Source organism: Triticum urartu, chromosome 1 (genome assembly GCF_003073215.2).
Source record: "Triticum urartu cultivar G1812 chromosome 1, Tu2.1, whole genome shotgun sequence".
NCBI classification, from domain to species: Eukaryota; Viridiplantae; Streptophyta; class Magnoliopsida; order Poales; family Poaceae; genus Triticum; species Triticum urartu.
The window spans coordinates 97,610,328-97,626,392 of record NC_053022.1 but is presented as its reverse complement, the minus strand read 5'-3'; the positions used below and the strand labels follow the sequence as shown (position 1 = coordinate 97,626,392).

At 45.7% G+C, this 16,065-nt stretch overlaps 1 pseudogene; it reads right to left on the bottom strand.

The window, feature by feature from the left end:
- Window positions 1-3,308: 3,308 nt before the first annotated feature.
- Window positions 3,309-6,958, bottom strand: LOC125550292 (annotated as a pseudogene).
- Window positions 6,959-16,065: the final 9,107 nt, after the last annotated feature.

Below are 16,065 nucleotides of genomic sequence, written 5' to 3'. Positions count from 1 at the left end.
CGCTAGCCTCGCCGCACACGTCCATCTTCATCGACTAGCATGTCAATCTTCCATGGACTAGCGACCGCGTCTTTATTAATCTGTAGCACTGCTGCCATCCAGTACATATACGTACGTCTACCAAGCAATGAGAGCCAATCAGAGGATTCTCTAGTAGCCTTCCCGTGTGCACATTTTGCTCACGTGCAGCCCTAAAACTTCTCCAGCCCTGCATTTTACCTTGCTCCCGATGGAAAGCTTCTTGCACAGATACGTGACGCCTTTTTTTCCTTTTAACAAATCTCGCATGCCTTTGCACTTCCAGCATCAGCCACGCCCACGCATGCATATTCCACGCACAGTAGCTCACCTAGCTTGCGCCTCGATCGCTAGCTCTCTAGGCTCCAGGTGCGTTCCACCCTGACATGGGCCTTTGCCCGCGCGCCTCGGCTGCTGCCAGCGCCCAGCTGCTATGCCAACGTGAACGTCGCGCTGGAGACCAGCTCCTGGAACGTGGCAGACCACAGCCTTGGGCCTGCTTAGCACTGCTGGGCCTTGCGCCTCGGATCGAGCCGCCTACCCTAGTCATCTGCACGCTGCTGCTCTCTCCATACGATCTCGCCGAGAACTCGTCTGATGTACGTTCCGTCATTGCCACGATCAATCCATTGCTCACGAGACGCCGTTTCCATGTACACGCCGCCCGAGCCTCCAGTCCGATCGAAATCCTACAAGTTCCACGCTGACGCATCTACGTGCTTCTCCGATTGCCTTGCTGCCGCCAAGTTGCTTTCCGATCGGATTCGATCTCGTCTGCTGACTGCACGCACCAGCCGCCCGACCGGCCTCGAACTGAATCGATTTGCCTCCCGATTCGAATTGCTTCTTGTAGCCGCTCGCTTCCGGATTGATTTCTCGTCCGCGCATGGCGCTCCGTAGGCGACATGTTACCAACGAACAACCTTGATCCAAGCCGAGCTTTTCCTCTAGATCAACGATCTGCAGCCTTCTCGAACCTTGCTCATGATACCACTTGTTAGAATAAATCCGAGGCACTCCGTCGATCTACCGAGAACCAAGCAATCACACGAGGCACGACACCGAGATTTGTTAACGAGGTTCACCGATATGGCTACATCTATGGCTACATCCCCGGGGCATGACTACGGGCGCTCCTCCCCATGACACCGTCATAATACCGCACCCTGGCCACCCGGGCGCCGGCACACGCCGCCGGCTCCCCCGCGTGCCCGTGCTATTATGTTGGCATAGGTTACATCGTGTGTCTACCTCCGATATATATGAGAGGCCTAGGATACAAGTGTCCTATTAGGACATAACTCCTACGCTGACTACACACAGTACAGCTCCAAGTCCAACTATAACCTAACTTGTACAATAATATTCGACACAACTCTAACAGAACCGAAGAGGATATTGTGGCTGGAGAGGAATGTAGAAAATATAGAACCTCGCACAAAGCCGGAGGCGCAAAAAAAATTGCGATATGACGGAGCTGCAGACGTGGACAATGCACCTTGCGAATGTCAGAGGGTGTCGTCGGCGATGAGTCCACCAGTTTTGCCAAGACCGGAGGAAACCCATCGAGCACACATAGGTTTTGCCAGAACCATGTGTCCGTGTAGGGTCGTCACTGTAGTGACGTCGTGTCGATGCAGTCGTGCCGTCGTGAATGACGCGGTCGATGTCGTCGTCGTGACGCGGTCATTGCCGTCGTCGAGGTTGCGTCTTGCAGAAAAATCTGTCAGAAGACGCTAGTTGTCCATCTTGTGGACGAGGCGGCGGCGGTGTGTCAACGATGATGTTGGTAAAGACCATGTTGATGAAGACCTTGGTGATGAAGTGTCGGCGGTGCAGCGACGTGTCGACGATGATGCGTCGCTTAGAGACGTCCCTTGTGACGACGAGGTGTCGATGCCGTGTTGTACCGAAGAAGTCGATGAAGAATTGCACGCTTTCCACACCGGCCTGACGTGTGGTTGGCGCTGATGTCGCTTCTCGTGTATTTGCTCGACGATGATCTTGACTCGTAGTCTGTTGTGATCGGTCAGCTTGATGTCGTGGTTCGGCCCGGTGTAGTTCGTCTCGACGCAGTGCAGATCGGTCGATGTAGTCGTTTGGGCCGATGTAGATGGCATGTTGGCGCAGGTACAGGCGATGCAAGAGGTGGTGTAGCTCGGCTCGGTATACTTCATCGTCGTATGAGGCGCTGGTCGGCTGGAGTCGATGGAGTTCGGGAGTCTGCCCTCCCATGATCCAAGTCGCACCTCGGCAGACCTGGGGAGACATATGGACACACGTGTCCAAACCATGCACGCAGATGTCACGCCACATGCACGTATGAACGTGCGATGGATCTCCCTGGTTCCGTCCGGTGCATGCACGGCTGCTGCATATATGGCCATACGTGCCAATCTGGCTGGCTGCACGGGTGCAGATCATACACCCGCTGGATGGCTTGAGGCGATCGTGGGTCTCGCGGTGACTGCGGCGCGTGGCTGGGTAGATTGTCGATGTAGAACCTGTGCGCACATGCCGCCGGTTGATGTTGCGGGCCGGAATCCCCCACGTCGACGCTGATGATCTGGCGATGTCCCTCGTGCCCCGCGCGTTGCCGTAGCGGTGCACCACCGATGTACGTCGATTTGATGACTGATGTCGATTATGCACTGCTTTTCACCGGAATTGGATCTGATCGTGGAGTTTATTTGTGCCTAATATAGGATCGATCTACAAGGTGGACTAAGGAATTTCGAAAATGGGAATATATGAAATTTGAGCCAATCTAAAAAATCGATCTAATATCTAAACTAGGAACCGATCCAATCTTTGTTTGAATCGGGTGCCGCGCCCCCGGGAAAAGGAGATTAATCTCCCCGGGGGCGCCGCGCTGCGGAAGTGGAGGAAGGTAGGATCGGCGTCGTTGGACAAACCGCTTTGATACCATGTAGAAATTATAGGATGCCTAGAATATTCGTTGTATTGATCTAACCCTTGTGTAGGGTATATATAGAAATACAAGAGGGATAGGGACTTGGAGTACAAGACAAGTTATGTGGTTTAAACTAATTCTATCTCTATCTCATTATCTCTAATTTAAACCCAATTATATTTCTAACAAGGAAGAGTATTAGAGGGGTGAAGACGTTGGCGCATCTGCGAAATGGTCTATAATAGAAATCCCTTTGAACTTTGATCAATGCCTATAGATTACAGCAGTTTGTAACTCCGATTAAGGATTTATGTAATAGGATCTGGATCTCTGATTGGAACACCTTAAGCACAGCTGAAAGGATGTATTTGGACGAAACAACAGGGTAGTGCCGTATTTCATTCATCAAGAGAGAGCAGTGACAAGGGTTCAGAAGGCAAAACAAGGGGAAAACCTGGCGCTGGACACCAGTATAAACAGCCAGCTAATATTGTGTTAAAAAAAGATAAGTCAGTGCTGGACACCGGTATAAGCGGCCAGCTAAAAAGAAATATATAGATATATCAACGGGGCTTGAATATCAGGTCGAGTTGGCTGATCCCGGCCACGGAGGCTGCACAGGGGGTTGTGTTAGATATCGCCAAATTATCTTTGGTCAAGCACTTCCCTCTGACAGCCAACCACGCTAACATCTTTGTTTGAGGACCAGCCTTCACCGACCGAATCGAGCTCTTGTCGTCGGTACATAGCGTTCCATCAAACTGACAGAGGTGAGGCTCGAACCTCATCCATTTGTTCTTCTCCAGAGCTTCGCCGAGTGTCAGTCGGTGGTCAGGGCAGGCCACCGGTCAAAATGAGCTGAGCATATGAGGAATTATGCTCAAAACGTCTGCTTCCCCCTGGCAGACCCCATCCTCTCGCTGAATCCTTGAGTCCGATGCACACAATCCAAGGCGTGCCCAGCTGACCAGAGTGAGCTTACTGATGAGGATGGCACTCTTGCCTGATCAATGCTGCAATAAACAAACAATGCAAGTTATTGTTTCCACAATTCTTTTTACTAGTTATTATTGGCAAAGGAAGTTAAAAAGAAGGATGACAACTGCAACGGATTGTCTCCGCAGGGTTGTCACACGCGGATATATGCTAGCAAATAGATACGCTGGATTAAGCCACCAGATTTATCAGCATAGAAGGGATGGGGCCAAGGACAATAAAACTCAAATGAAACAAAGAAGCAGGCGAAAGAGATGAGAAGAACACCAGCCTTACTCTCAGACAAACAGATGATACTCTCAGAAAAACGCACTATACTAATACTTGTTTGATTGTCTTATAAAATGCGCTCAATGGTGCGTGAATGCAGCCTGGGCTCCGGAAATAGTCAGTCAAGTTGTCAAATTCAATGAATGAATGATGGAAATCAAATTTGAGCTTGGGATGGGAGTAAATTGGGAATTTCATGAAAGCCGCTACCTTGTATTTTGAAGATCTTATTCCTACAATGTGTTCCGTAAGATGCCCATGGTTTCCCTCTGCATATTCTGGTCATAAAGATATGGCCAGGCACATAGAAATCTTGCAGTAGTTAAGTAGGACCGAATTTGGCAATTATTCCTGAAGAAAAGTTGAGATTGCATGATACTCTGGCTGGTAATGCAGCAAACAAATCGTTAGCTTCTTCCTTTCTTTGAACCTTGTACAATGCATTGATCATGGTATTGAGTGTTGTGATATTGAACTTCACATTCATTGCACATAATTTCTGGAATAGGACGATCGCTTCATTCGCGCAATTATTTCTACAAAGTCCTCCAAGAATTATATTATATGTAGAAATGCTCACAATTATTCCACTTTCGATCATCTCACGGAACATTTTCTTTGCAGCAGCAGTTCTTCCAGCACGAAATAACCCGTCCAGTATGGTGTCATATGTAACAGTTGTAGGTTTAACTTTCTTATGCAACATGTCTCTGAACAGAATCAACCCATCTTTTACAATATCCACTGACAAGTGTACTATATGCTATGTTTTTAAGGCGACGCCTTACCGCCTTAGGGAGGGGGGGCGCTTTGGCGCCTAGGCGACGCCGCTTTGGACGCCTAGGCGCCCAAAGCGGTCGATTTTCCAAAGCGGAGGAGGAGCGCTTCGACGCCTAGGCGTCGCCTTAGGGACGCTTTAAAAACATAGATTATATGTAACGACATTAGGCTCAATGCCAGCTGATACCATGGCATCAAGTACTCCGCATGCTTTGTCCATCTTGCCGACTAAGCAATATCCATCAATCAGCATAGTAAACATAATGATATCAGGTTTCTCACCTATGTCTGTAACCAAGTCAAAGATATGGTGTGCTTCCATAACCCTTCCTTCATTGCATAGACTGCCCATTATTGAACTGAAGAATGCAATGTTTGGACGAGCAATACCTTTGTTCATCATTTCAGAAACTAACTCCTTCGCTTTCGCCAAATCACCATGTGTACATAAGCCCTGAACTAGGGAGTGATAAACAACTGTGTTCGGTTGTACTCCCGTTCCAATATCTGACTGAACTTATCCATAGCATCAGCCAGCCTACCCATTCTGCAAAGTGCAGATATTAGAGTTGAATAGGTGAATACATACGGATTCAGTCCTTGTCCCCGCATGTTAGTAAGTATGAGCATAGCTTCATCAATCATTCCTTGTTTAGCATATGCATCAATTAATATGGTGAAACTTGGCAGTTGGGTACAATACCGTCGCCTTCCATTGAATTAAATTGACTCATCATATCAGCAAAGCTTCCTTCATTGGCATACACACGAAGAAGGGTAATGTAGGAGACAATATTAAGTTTGTGGCCCTTTGCAGCCATGGAAAAGAAAATTTCTGCAGCTTCTTTGCTTCTTCCATGCTTGCAAAGGGAGCCCATGAAGGAGTTCCAAGTGAAAATATCTGGTATAAGACCCCGGCCTGTCATTTCTCTGAACATTTTACCTGCCTCTTTCCACCGGCCCAAAGTTGAATATCCATGGATCATACTATTATATATCACTTTATCCGGTCGGACATCATTATCAACCATTTGCCGAAGGACCAGCTCTGTCTTGTCAATTGCTCCTGCCTTGCACATTGCATCAATAATCGAGTTATATGTCACCACATTAGGCACAACCCCTTGCCGGGTCATTTCATGGAATAGATTGCATGCCTTTGCCTACTTCCCCTTTGTTAAAGAAGCCATGGATGACCGTGCTATATGACAGCACACAGGGGGAGCAATCATCTCCTTTTGCCATCACCTGGAGCAGGCCGAGCGCTTGCTGACTCCTGCTGTCGTCACATAAGCTCTTTAGAACTACTCTATATTGTATGAGAAGGAATTAGGCACACAGCCGATCGAGGACAGACGTCCTATGAAGCAGCACGTCCACAGCTTCCTCTGTCCGTTTTGCACAGCAAAGGCACTTGAGGACCGTGTTGGCGACAACCTCATTTGTTTTGAGGCCGGTGCTTAGGAGGCGGCTGAAGTAGGCAAGCCCTAGGTCAGGACGACGCACGCGGCAGCATCAGTTCGTCAGGACGGCGTAGGTGTGGACTGTGGGCGACCCCACCCGCCGGCCGGCTTCTTCTCGGCATACACGGTTGAAGAGCGTGAGGGCAAGGGAGGGGCCGTCTCTGCAGGCGTCGGTGTCCCGCGCACGGGCAAGGCCGGCGAGGAAGCCTTTCAGGGCATGCTCGGCGACCGGAGTTGACTGCCGCAGCAATTGGTCGAACAGGTGGTGTGCGTCTTCCGGGCTGAGTGTCCCGGCGCGGACGCGCTCAGCGGCAGCGGCAAAGGCGGAGTGCGGAGACCAGGAGCGTGAGGGCGGCGAGGTGGAAGTGCAGGAGGAGGAGCAGCGGCGACGGAGGAGGAGGAGGCAGGACATCGGCGTAGAGAAAGGAGGAGTGGCGGGGGAGGCGGGACGGGCACTCTGCGCGTACTGGACTGTATTGGTATTGCTTCGCTTTGCTTGTGAAGGCATATCATACTGTCATATACCACTCCTTTGTTTTCTATCACAAATACATGCCATTTTTTGAGGGCGTCGTATCTAATGCATCCGGGATGCTTCGTGAATCCCTGTATCCGCCGACTCCTCGACCGGCCGATTGCCATCCCACGCACGCAATCAAAATCTCCAGGGATTTGCAAAGAAACGCCCGCAGCAACTCTTAGTTAAGCCTGCTATTTTGCTAATAACCCCTCAGCCGAAATACCTCTCCTAGTCCCCGCTCGTCTCCCTCCCAATCCCTAATCACGGCCGCAACATGCATCCCGACGACAGCCACGGCCGGGACGGCATGCATCCGGACGGACAATCGCTAGGACGGCATTCATCTGCCCTGACGATCTCCACGACGACCATGATGGGATGCATCTCTGATTCTGAACGCCCCATCAGCATGATGGAAAAATCTCCGGAAGTGATCGTGGCGGCTCCTGCTGTTATGGATGTCCGATATGCATCAGCAGTGATCCATAGTTCAAGTGCTGATCCTGTGTATGCCTCTGCGTCTAGCCAGTTGGAGGCCCATCTCAGTGTAGAAACTGCTATGGCTGTAGAAAATATTAGTACTGCAGAATGCAAATCAGATGTCAGTACTGTGCATGGAGCTTCAGGTAACATTGGTAAAGCCTAGCCATTTTATGTATGACCCAGACTATTTGTGTATGTTGTACGTACTACTTGTTATCTGGAGACTAATCATGTTGATGCATGTGCAGCTACAGAATTAGGTAAAAGCTTGGAAACTCAAGTGAAGGAGGGAGAATTTGCTACGCCGAAAAAGAAAGAAAGCATTCCTCTATTTGTGGGTTTATTAAATTTTTGTTTGCCATGTCCCTATTCAGTTTTGAGAGTTATGCATGATGATGATGATTATTGTCATTCATTATTTACTTTTTAGTGCTCCTCTTTCACGCCGAGATGTGACGAGAAGTTGAAGCCTAAAGTAGGGATGGAATTTGAAGGCCTTGATGCCATGGAGGAGTTCTACAAGTCATATGCACATCATGTGGGTTTTGGAGTTCGTGTCGGACAACAGAAAAAGTTGGACAATAATGTGGTTTAGACAAAACATTTCATGTGCAATAGGGAAGGATTCAGGTCTGAGAAGAGCAAGGAGATTAAAGATCCAGCAAAGAAATTCCGTAAGAATACAACCACACGATGTGGTTGTGATGCACATATCTTCGTCAAGTTATGTGGCGATAACACCTACAAGATACACTCATGGATTGAGCGCCACACTCATGGCCTTGTATCGCCTGATAAATGCCATTTGATCATATCAAATCGCAGAGTTAGCGAGAGGGCAAAAAAATACATTGTACACATGCCACAAAGCAAGCATAGGCACATGTCAGGCATATAGGCTCCTTCAAGTCAGCGAAGGTGGGATTCCTAATGTTGGGTGCTCAAAGAGGGACCTACAAAAATACTACCGTGACCTCAGGCTAAAAATCAGGGACGCAGATGCTCAAATGTTTGTCGCTCAGCTAGCTAGAAAGCAAGAAGTCAATCCAGCTTTTTTCTACGATTTTGTGTCAGCCGTGAGGGGAAGTTGATGTATGTGTTTTGGACAGATGCCATGAGTAGGAAAAACTACAATCACTTCGGTGGTGATGGTGTGGTATCCTTTGATTCTACTTACACTACTAATCAATACAACATGATCTTTGCACCATTTACGGGGGTCAATCATCACTTACAAAGTGTGTTTTTTGGCGCGGCATTCTTGATAAATGAGCAGACTCAGTCATATGTTTGGTTATTTGAGACCTTCCTTACAGCAATGGGAGGGGGTAGCACCTAGACTCATTATAACCGATGAAGCTGTTAGCATGAAGAATGCGATTGACAAAGTTTTTCCGACCATTGTGCATAGGTTATGTATGTGGCACATAATGGAGAAACTTCCGGAGAAGATTGGACCATTAATTAGAGAAGACTCTGATTTTTGGGATAGGATGAATTCGTGTGTATGGGGTTCCGAAACTCGAGCTGAGTTTGAGTTGCAGTGGAATTCAGTCATTAAGGACTTTGGCTTGGAGGAGAATGAGTGGTTGACTAAAAGGTTTAGCATTCGTGAGTCATGGATACCAGCTTACTTTATGGATATACCATTGGCAGGCATTCTCCGAACAACATCAAGGTCTGAAAGTGCAAATTCCTTTTTAACCGTTTTATTCATCATAAGCTTGCTCTTGTTGAGTTTTGGCTTAGATTTGACACGGCATTAGAATGCCAGCGAGAAGAGGAGTTGATTGCCGACAACTCAAGCATTCATACGACCCCACAACTACTGACACCATGGGAAATAGAAAAACAAGGCAGAGAAGTGTTTACATATGAGGTGTTTGAGATATTTCAGAAAGAGATTATTGCAGCAAGAGATCATTGTTGCATCCAAGGCATTGCACAAGATGAAGCAATAAAAATTGTGAGCTTGAGAGGTCGATCCCATAGGATTAGGGAAGTTCGGTGCGACACCACAACCATGATAGCTAATTGTTCATGCAAGTTATTTGAGAAAATTGGAGTCCCGTGCCGACATATCATCCAGGTGTTGAGGGTTGAAAATCAAAATGAACTTCCATCCTACTACATTATGAAAAGATGGGAGAAACGGTGCAAAAGGTATAAAAATGTATACAATTGATATTCTAATTGGAAATCAAATGACTGACATCATTTTTTTAATTGACATGGAAAATGTGTATGATGAGCATGGGCATTTACTAGAAGAGAAGGCAACTGACTCCTTGAATTCGGCTACTAGGAAGAAGATTGCGATTGTGCGCAACAAGTTGGAGGATCTAATTCAGAAGGCGAAACAGTCGGATGAAGGCATGGACTTTTTAACATCAAGTGTATTGAATATTGAAGCTCCTCTAGACAAAATGGTTCCTACATCAGGTGTGAAGCACACTAGACAACAGGAATACGAGGCTTTCATTGGTTGTGATATTCCTACTGAAATTGACATACACTCACCGACTGATGTTCGTACGGTGGGAAGATGCAAACGAATAAAGAGTGGAAAGGAAACAAATGAGGACAAACAAAAAAAGAAGAAGAAGAAAGCCAAGGTAAAGGTCGCACGTATGTGCAAGACGTGCAAACAAATAGTATTTCATGATAGTCGCAATTTCCCTAGCAAAAAAGTTCAAGGCAAAGGAACCGAGATTGTGCAACAGATGAAGCCAAATGGCATTCTATGATGGCCTTAGTCTATTACAAAACATGAATTTATATGACTTATTACTGTTTATTTCTCCATGCACTGGATTATTGTAATCGATGAAATTATGTGTTCTGTCAAACTGTCTTCCTTTTATTTACTCTGGCTTGATGTGTATTGAATGGAGTGTAGCAATCTGCAAGAGCACCAGCTTACATCATGTTCACATTTACCTGAAGCATGCTCTGTTCTTTTATGCAAACAATTAGCAGCTATCACCCAGGAGAATATAAATGTACAAGAAACTTTGCGAGACTGTGAGCGTACATCCCTTTATTCAGTTGTATAATAGTATAGGCATCGAGTTCATTGAGTCGTCAATTATTACCAGATGTCTTTACCAGCAGCAGTATGTTTCAAGTTTGAAAGCTTAACAGTAGCATATGAATCAGGCAGGGAACAACTCAGTTGGCAAACCCACGTCCACCTCCACAATAGCATTCAACAAAAGAAATTAAACAATGGTAGGTGTTCAGAATTTTGACAGTGCTTGGGAAGGTTGCAGCAGAAGCAACATCTTCTTGTTTGTGCATACGTAAAGGACAAATAAGAATGCAGAATCACAAGGAATGATAAGCACCTAGTTATACTATGCCGTCGTTTAACTATGTTGCATCACATATCACAGAACACCACAAAATCATCAGGGCAATACGAAATTTGTTTATTTCTGAATTGTGCATTCACACCAAGGTACATTCTCTTGTCTTTGAACTCACAAGCAGTCTGCAATGGATAAACTCACAAGCTACAATCCGCATGTACTGGAAACATTAAACAGGAACAATAAAATTTAGAACGTGGTCCTTGTTTGCTATCCAACGAGCTGTGCTCGCTTCCCACACGAGTCGTGCAGCAGTCGGAGGTCGTCAGGTGGAGCAGCAACCGACTGGATGCAGGTGCAGTGCGGTAGATGGCGTGCAGGTTGCGGCCGGCGGCGGACCGGCAAGAAGGTGGACGAGCGCGGTGGTACGCCAAACGTGGTGGATCCCGCCACGGCTGCCGAACGGATCACCGAGGGCGTTCAGCAATTTGAGGCGAACAAACGTGGAGGCAGGCCAAGGGCGGCCATCATTGTTGGGATCACCAGGCCATGGAGCCGTTTGAGGCGGACAAACGCAGAGGTGGGCATGCGCTGCTGCCGTTCAAGGATTCATGGGTCCGATGTATGTGCCGCCATGGAGGGATTGAGCCGTGATTAGGGATTGGGAGGGAGACGAGCGGGGATTAGCAGAGGTATTCCGGCTGAGGGGTTATTAGCAAAATGGCAGGCTTAACTAAGAGTTGCTGCGGACGTTTCTTTGCAAATCCCTGGAGATTTTGATCGCGTGCGTGGGATGGCAATCGGCCGGTCGAGGAGTCGGCGGATACAGGGATTCACGAAGCATCCCGGATGCATTAGATACGACGCCTTTTTTGAGATTACAATAACATCGATCACCTTTTATTGAATATATTCGTGTAAAAACTAAGAATAGTACAATAATCTACCCCATCCCTTCACAAATAAAAGTATAATAGATAATATTAAATATTTTCCACTTCTCAAAAATAATATTGTTTGAGGCAAATCTATACACATGATTTTCAAATTGAAAATGTAAACAATTAAATGATATTTGATCTAAGATTTTGACTGAAGGCCCGTGTAAAGCCCCACTTTAGTTGTGATATGAAGGAAGTAATATTAATCGACGGATTGTGTGTCATTATCTAAGAAAAAGAGTTTTCTCCTTGCAACTCTCGCGATAGAAAAGGCGGCTAGGGTTTCCTAAACAGACATGAAAACAAACAGGATTTTTTTAAAAAAAAAGCAAAACCGATAGAGATTAAAAGGGAAAAAACGAATAAAATCTTCTCAAAAACAGGAAGGACACGCTCGACCCAATAGCGGCCACATGGGTCTGCATTTCCTCTTTCGCCATCCGATATGCTTGGATTTCGATTAGAAAAATGTGTAAAATCTTAATATGATGTTATTTTATGCGTTAATAATTTTTTAAATATTTTTTGGCTACAACCATAATCAAATAGCGCACGATCCTCTTTGTTTCGCATCGACGTCGATTTGGATTGAAAATGAACACCTCAACAAAATCAGATTGGAGATGAAAGAAATCATCTATAGCCACACATCCATGCCTCGGCGAAAACCTCACAAGATGGAAACGGAAATAGATTTCTCATCTTATGCCGAGAGAGAGAGAGAGAGACCTTAGGATTGCCCATATTCAAACACGTTGTGACTGTGTTAGCACTAAGGTCATCGTCGCGAGGGTGGAAAGGATGGGATGTCATGTTAATATAAAATACGTGGACCTACTGAGATTAGAACGAAAGAAATCATCTATGGCCACACATGCATGCCTCAGCAAAACCTCGCGGGGTGAAAAACAAAGCAGATTTCCCATCTTATGCCGAGAGAGATGTCTTAGGATTGATTACATTCAAACACATTATGACTGTGTGAGAATTGAGGCCACCGTCAACGAAGGTGGAAAGAAGGATAAGCGGCAACACAAATGGCATGTCATGTTGAAATAATGAAAGTTGATCTATTGGGGTCTTGAATCATGGTTATTGGATTAGGGACACTCTTTTTCCGTTACAGCGCATGAACTCTTTTGCTAGTCTTATTTATATATAGTTTTGATCATAACAATTTTGTTAATCAAATAATAGCAAGGTCATTTACATACCGATGGAGAATAAAGTTAAGGATATTTGATTTCCAAGATTCAAACTTATTAATGCAAAAACAGTGTTTTGCCAGGCAGTCAGCTCTTATATCCGCTCGGGGCGCGGCGGCGTGGCGGCAGCAGCTGGCGGCGGCGCCGCGGGTTGTGGGCGGCGGCGTAAAGGGGCTGCAGCGGAGGTGGTGCGCGGAGGGCTCCGACGGCGGCGTTGAAAGCACAAGTGCTCCCTAGGTGGTTTTGATAATTGATGACAACATATCTCTTGTTGGACTAACATTTCGATCTAGCATGCTTCAGATAAGTTCAACAATGGAGTGGCATGGACTAAAGGTTATGGGAGCTCCTTCAAGATGCTAAGGACAAAGGATTGGCTAAAGCTTCAACCTCAAGACTCCTCATTTTACATTTTAGTGATCCAAGATCACATTGAGTCTTTAGGAAAAGCCAATACTATCAAGGAGGGATGAGGTGTTGCTTAATGAGCCTCTTGCTTCATGTGCTTAGTGATATGCTCCAAAACCCTCAGCTACTTTCCCACTTCCACATATGACCTAAACCCTAAGCCAAACTCGGTCCTACCGATTCTTCCTATCCGGCGCCACCGAATTTTACTTGTCATAAGCCACTGCCAAACCCTAATCAGTTCGGTCTCACCGATGGGATCTCGGTCTCACCGAGATGGGCTTGCAAACTCTCTGTTACCCATTGCAATATTCTCGGTCCCACCGAGATATGCAATCGGTTCCACCGAGTTTGCTTGGCCAAATCTCAGTTTCACTTATTACCCAAATCGGTCCCACCGAGTTTGAGTAATTGGTCAAACCGAGTTTTGGATTTACCCTAACCCTAGCACATCGGTCCCACCGAGTTGATCCAGTCAGTCCCACCGAAATCTCTAACGGTCACTAGGTTTACCTTTTCGGTCCGACCGAGTTTGTTGATTCGGTCCCAGCGAGATTGGAAAACTGTGTGTAACGGTTGGATTTTGTGTGGAGGCTATATATACCCCTCCACCTCCTCTTCATTCGAAGAGAGAGCCATCAGAACACATACACCATTCCAACTCATATGTTCTAAGAGAGAACCACCTACTCATGTGTTGAGACCAAGATATTCCATTCCTACCATATGAATCTTGATCTCTAGCCTCTCCAAGTTGCTTTCCACTCAAATCTTCTTTCCACAAAATCCAAATCCTATGAGAGAGAGTTGAGTGTTGGGGAGACTATCATTTGAAGCACAAGAGCAAGGAGTTCATTACCTACACACCATTTGTTACTTCTTGAAGAGTGGTGTCTCCTAGATTGGCTAGGTGTCACTTGGGAGCCTCCGACAAGATTGTGGAGTTGAACCAAGGAGTTTGTAAGGGCAAGGAGATCGCCTACTTTGTGAAGATCTACCGCTAGTGAGGCAAGTCCTGTGTGGGCGATGGCCATGGTGGGATAGACAAGGTTGCTTCTTCGTGGACCCTTTGTGGGTGGTTGCTTCTTCGTGGACCCTTCGTGGGTGGAGCCCTGTGTGGACTCGCGCAACCGTTACCCTTTGTGGATGGAGCCCTCCGTGGACTCTCGCAACCGTTACCCTTTGTGGGTTGAAGTCTCCATCAACGTGGATGTAGGATAGCACCACCTATCCGAACCACGGGAAAAACATCCATGTCTCCAATTGCCTTTGAATTCTCCAAACCCTTCCCTTTACATTCTTGCAAGTTGCATGCTTTACATTCCGCTGCTCATATACTCTTTGCATGCTTGCTTGATATGTATTGTGTGTGTTGAAATTGTGCCTAAACTCCACTTAAACCGAAAAAGCTTAAAAATTGCAACTTTAGCATTAAGTGTCTAATCACCCCCCTCTAGACACATCTACTTCTAGATCCTACAAATGGTATCAGAGCTTTAGTCTCCATTGCCTTGGTTTAATCACCATTGGAGGAAGATGGATGTGTCTACATTAGGGAGTCTTAGACATAGAGTGCCTATTCTTGATGGAGAGTATTTTCATGAGTGGAAAAATGAGATGCTTGTAATCTTCAATCAATATCATTTGAACAAGTATATTGCTAGCCCTTGTGCATCTCATATTGATCCTTTGCATCCTACCCTAGATGAAGATATTGACATGATTCGCAATCTTAGAACTATTGAGCTCATCATTAGAGGATTGCCCAAAAAATTGATTACTAGTTTGCCTACTCAAAATTGTGCCTATACTATATGGAAATTTCTTGAGGAACGATTTCCCGATCATTCCTTGAAAACTTTGGATGAAATTCTCCATAAATCTATTGCCTTGAGTAAGATGAACTCTAGTGATCCTAGTTTTGGTAATTGTCTATTTGAACTTACCAATCTTAAGCATGCTAAAGGAGATGTTGGAATCATTAATGATATCATATTCAAAGCTATAAGAATTCATAAAAGTGACCACTTTGATGATCATTTATCTAATGAATTACCCTCTCTAGGAAATGATGAGTCACAAGATCATGATGAACATGAATATTATGATGATGATGATAGTGACTTCGATCTTGATGATGCAATGAGACATTTTGGTCTTATGGCAAATCTTCGGGGATATGAATCAGGAGGAAAGGAATGGGTTCTTGATAGTGAATGTACTGATCATATGACCGGAGATGAAGAGATGTTTTGTGAGCTTGCTGAAAATGACGGCCCTCGAAAATATGTCGCCTTTGGTGATAATTCAAAGGGTAAAGTGGTTGGCCTTGGTAAGGTGGCCATCTCACATGATAGTTCCATTCAAAATGTCATGCTCGTTGAATCTCTTGGCTACAACTTACTTTCAGTATCTAGACTTGCTGATTTCGGTTTGAATGTCCTATTTACAGAGGTAGATTGCCAAGTATTTCGTCGAGACAATCATAAAATGGTCTTTACGGGTATGCGTAGAGGTGATCTTTACATTGTTGATTTCTCTAAAAAGGCACAACCTAAAACTTGCTTTGTTGCTAAATCCTCAAAAGGTTGGTTGTGGCATAGACGACTAGGTCACGTTGGCATGAGAAACCTTGACAAGCTTATTAAAGGAAATCATATCCTTGGAGTTAACGATGTCAATATTTGATAAGGATAGACTTTGCAGTGCTTGTCAAGCAGGTAAACAGGTTGGAGGAAGACATCCCGTGAAGAACA